The sequence below is a fragment of the Bombus fervidus genome, unplaced genomic scaffold (genome assembly GCF_041682495.2).
Source record: "Bombus fervidus isolate BK054 unplaced genomic scaffold, iyBomFerv1 scaffold0087, whole genome shotgun sequence".
In the NCBI taxonomy this organism is placed as follows: Eukaryota; Metazoa; Arthropoda; class Insecta; order Hymenoptera; family Apidae; genus Bombus; species Bombus fervidus.
Genome location: NW_027212649.1, coordinates 10,001 through 15,000, shown reverse-complemented (window position 1 = coordinate 15,000; position 5,000 = coordinate 10,001). Strand labels below are relative to the sequence as shown.

At 48.4% G+C, this 5,000-nt stretch overlaps 2 non-coding genes across 2 annotated transcripts in view; both read left to right on the top strand.

Annotated features, from left to right (window-relative positions):
- The window catches only part of LOC139997445 (small subunit ribosomal RNA), a 1,925-nt gene extending 1,810 nt beyond the window's left edge, over positions 1–115 (top strand). The window contains exon 1 of the ribosomal RNA XR_011802826.1: positions 1–115. This exon is cut by the window's left edge and continues 1,810 nt beyond it. This is a non-coding gene — a ribosomal RNA (small subunit ribosomal RNA).
- A 2,833-nt stretch (positions 116–2,948) lies between these two features.
- Positions 2,949–3,103, top strand: LOC139997441 (5.8S ribosomal RNA). The gene has a single exon (XR_011802822.1). It is a non-coding gene; the product is annotated as a 5.8S ribosomal RNA (ribosomal RNA).
- Positions 3,104–5,000: the final 1,897 nt, after the last annotated feature.

The window sequence follows — 5,000 nt, the reverse complement described above, 5'->3', positions numbered from 1 at the left end:
CGGCCAATGTGATAAGCATTGCCGATGTTACCGGGAAGATGACCAAACTTGATCATTTAGAGGAAGTAAAAGTCGTAACAAGGTTTCCGTAGGTGAACCTGCGGAAGGATCATTAACGAAAAATACAAAAACACAAAGAATATATTTGACTTGAACACTGTATAATAAAATATATATAATATCGTCGGTAAGGAGCCGTACTCCTCCTATATCGACACAAAGTATATACGACGTATTAACAAGCTATATACTTTGACAAAAGCCAAATTTTTTACAATAAGGAGGTGGGAGACGCTCCAGTTACGAAACTATACGAAGAGTGTGGCACTCTCTCTCGATCATCGGGATGAAGAGATATACTTTTACACGAATAATTCGAGGCGCCTGCGTGAGGTCGTACACAGAAAGACCCGCCGTCTCCGAATAATATTATAACAAACGAAAAACTTAAAAATATTCTCGAGGCGCCTGCGTGAGGTCGTAAACAGAAAGACCCGCCGTCTCCGAATAATATAACACACGGAAAACTTAAAAAGATTCTCGAGGCGCTTGCGTGAGGTCGTACACAGAAAGACCCGCCGTCTCCGAATCCTATAACACGAAACCGCTACTATTAATAATAATAATAATAATAATAATAACGATATGTGAGGGAACTTGAGCTGAACACATATCGAAAAAACTAAAAGTTACAGTGGAAACCACGTGTAATGAGAAATGCGATCGAGGCGCCTGCGTGAGGTCGTACACAGAAAGACCCGCCGTCACGATCTCGTATTTCGTATTTGCATCGTGGAAATCCAACGAACGAACAATATAATATATAAACTAAAATCTCTAAAGTGCCTCGTGTCGGAGAGATCACTGCTCACACCTCTTCTATATTTCGTAGTTGCGTTGCGTAGGCCTCACCTCCTAGCAACGGGACATAAGGAAGACTGCTCTTTGGGATCGAACGAAGCGTCTATAACGAGTCGTCGACGAGAGCGAAAGAACGCGAATAGCGAGCCGCAGAAAAATAGGATACCGAATTATATATCTTCGAAGGTTCTCTTCGAAGATCCATGGATACCTATATCTGCGCGTCTCCAGCTATCTCGCGCGTCTCTCCAAACTCTCGTCGTTCCTCGAAACGTGCTTCCTACCCAAAGGGCGTTCGTTCTTCCTATGTCGTTTCGTTGTCGTTCGTTTCAACGGCGAACGATATACGATGTTCGACAAAACGAAACCACGTTGTACGTTCGTACTCGTGGATCGGGTAACCTAGAACGAAAACGCATTGCGTGGATGTTGGCCCGAAAAGATATATACCAGTGCGAGTGATGGTAAAGAGTATAACGATTCTTAACTAGACGAAGTTGGTTCGGAGGGGACCGCCGGCCGTCTCTCTATCCTCGCGAGTCTAATGCCTCGTTCCGTCGCTAGAGTTTTTCAAACTCTGCTTCTGGCTATCGGGAAGAATAGACCGCGCGCGAGGAAGAGGAACGACGACCGTGCGCGTCCCATCGATTTTTTTTATTTTTACCTGAACCACCGAAGTCGATTCAGAGGGGACCGCCGGCCGTCTCTCTATCCTCGTTGTCGTGAGTCATATGCCTCGTTCCGTCGCTAGAGTTTTTCAAACTCTGCTTCTGGCTATCGGGAAGAAACGACCGCGCGAGGAAGACGACGACGACGACCGTGCGCGTCCCATCGAATTTTTTTTTATTTTTACCTGATCGACGGAAGTTTCGTCCGGTTCGTCTCTTTTACCATCGTCTCGTCGACCCGTTCAGAGGGGACCGCCTGTCCATATCCTCGTTGTCGTGAGTCATATGCCTCGTTCCGTCGCTAGAGTTTTTCAAACTCTGCTTCTGGCTATCGGGAAGAAACGACCGCGCGAGGCCGATGGCTGCGAGTCCCATCGAATTTTTTTTAAACGCACGCACACACATACACCTGAACGGAGATGCGTTCCTTTTCGTCGCGATTTTTCGCGCTTTAGTCGTCGTTGTCGCCATCCGTTCGGAGGGGACCGCCGGCCGTCTCTCTATCCTCGTTGTCGAGAGTCTAATGCCTCGTTCCGTCGCTAGAGTTTTTCAAACTCTGCTTCTGGCTATCGGGAAGAAAAGACCGCGCGAGGAAGAGGAAGGACGACCGTGCGCGTCCCTTTCGAATTTTTTTTTATTTTTACCTGAGCGACCAAAGTGGATTCAGAGGGGACCGCCGGCCGTCTCTCTATCTTCGTTGTCGCGAGTCTAATGCCTCGTTCCGTCGCTAGAGTTTTTCAAACTCTGCTTCTGGCTATCGGGAAGAATAGACCGCGCGCGAGGAAGAGGAAGGACGACCGTGCGCGTCCCATCGATTTTTTTTATTTTTACCTGAACCACCGAAGTCGATTCAGAGGGGACCGCCGGCCGTGTCTGTATCCTCGTTGTCGAGAGTCTAATGCCTCGTTCCGTCGCTAGAGTTTTTCAAACTCTGCTTCTGGCTATCGGGAAGAAACGACCGCGCGAGGAAGACTACGACCGTGCGCGTCCCATCGATTTTTTTTTACCCGAACGATGGAGATGCATATCGGCTGTTTGCTTCGAATAACTGGACGAGAGGAACGAACATATATATATATCATGGGCTAGCCACCGTGCGCTTTCTTCGCGAGATCGTGTGCTGTACAGAGGATTCAGAATCGGGTGTTATATCCCCGTCGTTTCCTGACGAACGGAGCTTCGATCTCGTTGGTTGTTATATATTATAATGCACTTTACGCCCGGTCGGCGGGCTGCGTGTGTCGTCGCGCAGTCCGTCCGATTTCGTTTTCGAACGTATTTTCGTGTCGTCAATCATATGGCGACTTCCGCGCGTTCGATTCCCGTTGGTCGGACGTTTGTCGGATATCGGCTTCTTTCGAACCGAGAATAAGAGTACAAAAACCTGAGTACACAAACAAAAATCCATGCATAAACGATTACCCTGAACGGTGGATCACTTGGCTCGTGGGTCGATGAAGAACGCAGCTAATTGCGCGTCAACGTGTGAACTGCAGGACACATGAACATCGACATTTCGAACGCACATTGCGGTCCACGGATACAATTCCTGGACCACGCCTGGCTGAGGGTTGCTCACGTAAACCTAAGACTGCTTGCGTTGCGTATCGTTGCTCTCGGTCCGTATCTCTCTGTTCTTTCTTGCCTCGTCGACAGCCCGCCGTCGTTCGTTTTATCTTTAAACGAACGTTTCTGAGTCGGAGGACGAGCGCCAAGCAAAAGAATACGAATTAAAGAGCGGTCGAGGGCTCGTACGCGACGTACGAGCGATTGTTGGACGTTCGTCGGCGTTCGTCGCTGGATCGTGTGGAGACCGGCGTACGCATGCTCTCGATACAAATATATATGAAAAATCTATCGCGTTCACGGGAGACTCGCAAAACTACCTCCGTCTCTTCTCTGTCCCTTCTTGGCTTGACAACCCGCCGTCGTTCGTGTTTTACGAACGTTTCTGAGTCGGACGAAGCGCAAGAAGAAGGATACGAATTAAAAGAGCGCGGAGAGAACCGTCGTCGTCGACGCGGTTATCGAGATACACAGAGCGAGTTTTCTTCGTGGCCGATTTTTTTTTTCTTTTTGTATCAGCCTCTGCTACGTTTTGTTAGTCTTCGATAAGCACGAATGACCGCGCCCCCGACGTCGTCTTAAATGAATTTTTGGCGAGACTGAGAGAAAGCAAAAATATTTTTGAACAAAGTCAGTCGAGAGAGGAGAGAAAAGAGAACCAAGATATTAAAACCTAAACCTAAACTTGGTGGCGTAACGAAAAACTGTGTGCCTTAAAGAAACACAACCGTCTTTTCATCAAGATGTTTTTACTCGTACAGCCCCAGGGATCGAATACCCACTCCGTCTGTTCGTGCGGCAGAGATGTATTCTGCAGGCGCGAGACGACTGACGAGAAGACAACGAGGACCGTCGCATCGATGGGTCGTCGTTGCGTTTTTCATCCTCTGTGCTTTTTTCTGTTCTTCGCGAACCCAGAGAAAGCCGTAGATCCGGGAACGGACACACGAGATTTCTTCGAACGCTGATGACTTAGGGAGATGATCCCCAGCGTTGCGCGGAGATCGGAGAGTACGCGTACATGTATCGGGACGAATTTTTCCCCGTCGGTCGCGTATCTCTCTGCCCGCGCGCCTGGCCCAAAGCCACGTTCGTCGGAAATCAACGAAAAGTGTGTTACGATCTAGCGTGCGTCTACGATCGGCTATATTTAAGGGTGACGAAGAAGAGAAAAGCTCACGGTGTTGCGCAACGTTTCTGTACTCGATTTTAAGATGTGCATGTGAGTCCGTTACAAAGTTGTTCGGATCGTCGAAAATAGTCGTTTTCGTCGTCGTGCGAAAGAGAATAATCTCTGACATTGGCACGGAGAGATCGCGCAGAGGAAGAGAACGATCCTCTTTGGCGAGGCTCGAGAAAGACTAACGAAACTTGATTAGAGACGAGGTATACACGCGCCGTACGTACGACGTACGCGCGTGTGATTTTTTTTTGCTTTAAGGCGATTCGGCGCTCCGAGTATTAGAGAAAAAGAGATCGTTGGTCATCCCATGTCTCTTCGTCGTCTATCGCTGGACCGCGCATCCTAACGTATCGCCGGTCGTCCAGTCCCCGAGTAATAAATTCACCCCGTTGTGTACGTCTCGCGCTCGCTTTTCCACTTGCGTGAGTTCCCGTGCGTTTTCGTCGTTGGTACAGAGCAAAGAAACCGATATGTTATATACATGTCGCGTGTTCGATCTCTGTGCCAGCAATAACAGGCGAAAACAAGGAACCGCTGGAATCGTCGAGAAGAGAGAAACGGCTACGGGAGATATATTATACATAACACGTGTATATATATATATATATATTATACAAAGAGGACGGGCGTTAAAAACCGGAGATCGTTACGGGTGTCTTGCGTGAGTCTTAGCTCGAACATGATACGACGAACGAAGTTTAAAAGGCACTTTGGCGAGATGC